We start from the raw sequence: 3583 nt of genomic DNA, 5'->3' as shown, positions 1-3583 counted from the left end.
GAAGCACTTTGTTCGTAATTCCAACCACGTCCAAACAACTTTCAAGGTGCTTCGAAGCACTTTGTTCGTAATTCCAACCACATCCAAACAACTTTCAAGGTGCTTCGAAGCACTTGGTTCGTAATTCCAACCACGTCCAAACAACTTTCAAGGTGCTTCGAAGCACTTTGTTCGTAATTCCAACCACGTCCAAACAATTTTCAAGGTGCTTCGAAGCACTTTGTTCGTAATTCCAACCACATCCAAACAACTTTCAAGGTGCTTCGAAGCACTTGGTTCGTAATTCCAACCACGTCCAAACAACTTTCAAGGTGCTTCGAAGCACTTTGTTCGTAATTCCAACCACATCCAAACAACTTTCAAGGTGCTTCGAAGCACTTTGTTCGTAATTCCAACCACGTCCAAACAATTTTCAAGGTGCTTCGAAGCACTTGGTTCGTAATTCCAACCACGTCCAAACAACTTTCAAGGTGCTTCGAAGCACTTTGTTCGTAATTCCAACCACGTCCAAACAACTGTCAAGGTGCTTCGAAGCACTTTGTTCGTAATTCCAACCACGTCCAAACAACTTTCAAGGTGCTTCGAAGCACTTTGTTCGTAAATTCAACCACGTTCAAACAACTTTCAAGGTACTTCGAAGCACTTTGTTCGTAATTCCAACCACGTCCAAACAACTTTCAAGGTGCTTCGAAGCACTTTGTTCGTAAATTCAACCACGTTCAAACAACTTTCAAGGTGCTTCGAAGCACTTTGTTCGTAATTCCAACCACGTCCAAACAACTTTCAAGGTGCTTCGAAGCACTTGGTTCGTAATTCCAACCACGTCCAAACAACTTTCAAGGTGCTTCGAAGCACTTTGTTCGTAATTCCAACCACGTCCAAACAACTTTCAAGGTGCTTCGAAGCACTTTGTTCGTAATTCCAACCACGTCCAAACAACTTTCAAGGTGCTTCGAAGCACTTTGTTCGTAAATTCAACCACGTCCAAACAACTGTCAAGGTGCTTCGAAGCACTTTGTTCGTAATTCCAACCACGTCCAAACAACTTTCAAGGTGCTTCGAAGCACTTTGTTCGTAAATTCAACCACGTTCAAACAACTTTCAAGGTGCTTCGAAGCACTTTGTTCGTAATTCCAACCACGTCCAAACAACTTTCAAGGTGCTTCGAAGCACTTGGTTCGTAATTCCAACCACGTCCAAACAACTTTCAAGGTGCTTCGAAGCACTTTGTTCGTAATTCCAACCACGTCCAAACAACTTTCAAGGTGCTTCGAAGCACTTTGTTCGTAATTCCAACCACGTCCAAACAACTTTCAAGGTGCTTCGAAGCACTTTGTTCGTAATTCCAACCACATCCAAACAACTTTCAAGGTGCTTCGAAGCACTTGGTTCGTAATTCCAACCACGTCCAAACAACTTTCAAGGTGCTTCGAAGCACTTTGTTCGTAATTCCAACCACGTCCAAACAACTGTCAAGGTGCTTCGAAGCACTTTGTTCGTAATTCGAACCACGTCCAAACAACTTTCAAGGTGCTTCGAAGCACTTTGTTCGTAAATTCAGCCACGTTCAAACAACTTTCAAGGTACTTCGAAGCACTTTGTTCGTAATTCCAACCACGTCCAAACAACTTTCAAGGTGCTTCGAAGCACTTTGTTCGTAATTCCAACCGCGTCCAAACAACTTTCAAGGTGCTTCGAAGCACTTTGTTCGTAATTTCAACCACGTCCAAACAACTTTCAAGGTGCTTCGAAGCACTTTGTTCGTAATTCCAACCGCGTCCAAACAACTTTCAAGGTGCTTCGAAGCACTTTGTTCGTAATTTCAACCACGTCCAAACAATTTTCAAGGTACTTAGAAGCAAATTTAGTGCGTTTGCAAGATCTTTTTGTCATAATATGTAGAAGTTAACAAAACCTGCTTATTTTTGTGCCTAACTTGGAACAAACTACTTGAAATCAGCAATTTTGCATTGAAAAAACGTCAAAAAATGCCTATCTTTGAACAATCATAACTTTTTTTCCTTACGTCCGATCTTAAATTTGACCCCCATGTCGAGAGTACCCCGTTAAATTTCCTTTCTTTTGGTACCTACGGCGACCTTCTAGCTCTTCTAGTTTTCGAGCTATTCACGTTTAAAGTTGGAGGTTTTTTCAGAAAAAGAGCATTTTCGAAGCACTTTGTTCGTAATTCCAACCACGTCCAAACAACTTTCAAGGTGCTTCGAAGCACTTTGTTCGTAATTTCAACCACGTCCAAACAACTTTCAAGGTGCTTCGAAGCACTTGGTTCGTAATTCCAACCACGTCCAAACAACTTTCAAGGTGCTTCGAAGCACTTTGTTCGTAATTCCAACCACGTCCAAACAACTTTCAAGGTGCTTCGAAGCATTTTGTTCGTAATTCCAACCACGTCCAAACAACTTTCAAGGTGCTTCGAAGCACTTTGTTCGTAATTCCAACCACGTCCAAACAACTTTCAAGGTACTTGGAAGCAAGTTTAGTGCTTTTTGCAAGATCTTTTTGTCATAATATGTAGAAGTTAACAAAACCTGCTTATTTTTGTGCTTAACTTGGAACAAACTACTTGAAATCAGCAATTTTGCATTGAAAAAACGTCAAAAAATGCCTATCTTTGAACAATCATAATTTTTTTTCCTTACGTCCGATCTTAAATTTGACCCCCATGTCGAGAGTACCCCGTTAAATTTCCTTTCTTTTGGTACCTACGGCGACCTTCTAGCTCTTCTAGTTTTCGAGCTATTCACGTTTAAAGTTGGAGGTTTTTTCAGAAAAAGAGCATTTTCGAAGCACTTTGTTCGTAATTCCAACCACGTCCAAACAACTTTCAAGGTGCTTCGAAGCACTTTGTTCGTAATTTCAACCACGTCCAAACAACTTTCAAGGTGCTTCGAAGCACTTTGTTCGTAATTCCAACCGCGTCCAAACAACTTTCAAGGTGCTTCGAAGCACTTTGTTCGTAATTCCAACCGCGTCCAATCAACTTTCAAGGTGCTTCGAAGCACTTTGTTCGTAATTCCAACCGCGTCCAAACAACTTTCAAGGTGCTTCGAAGCACTTTGTTCGTAATTCCAACCACGTCCAAACAACTGTCAAGGTGCTTCGAAGCACTTTGTTCGTAATTCCAACCACGTCCAAACAACTTTCAAGGTGCTTCGAAGCACTTTGTTCGTAATTCCAACCACATCCAAACAACTTTCAAGGTGCTTCGAAGCACTTTGTTCGTAAATTCAACCACGTTCAAACAACTTTCAAGGTACTTCGAAGCACTTTGTTCGTAATTCCAACCACGTCCAAACAACTTTCAAGGTGCTTCGAAGCACTTTGTTCGTAATTCCAACCTCGTCCAAACAACTTTCAAGGTGCTTCGAAGCACTTTGTTCGTAATTCCAACCACATCCAAACAACTTTCAAGGTGCTTCGAAGCACTTGGTTCGTAATTCCAACCACGTCCAAACAACTGTCAAGGTGCTTCGAAGCACTTTGTTCGTAATTCCAACCACGTCCAAACAACTTTCAAGGTGCTTCGAAGCACTTTGTTCGTAATTCCAACCACGTCCAAACA

Source organism: Anopheles ziemanni, unplaced genomic scaffold (assembly GCF_943734765.1).
Source record: "Anopheles ziemanni unplaced genomic scaffold, idAnoZiCoDA_A2_x.2 scaffold_143_ctg1, whole genome shotgun sequence".
In the NCBI taxonomy this organism is placed as follows: Eukaryota; Metazoa; Arthropoda; class Insecta; order Diptera; family Culicidae; genus Anopheles; species Anopheles ziemanni.
This window is presented reverse-complemented; position numbering follows the sequence as displayed.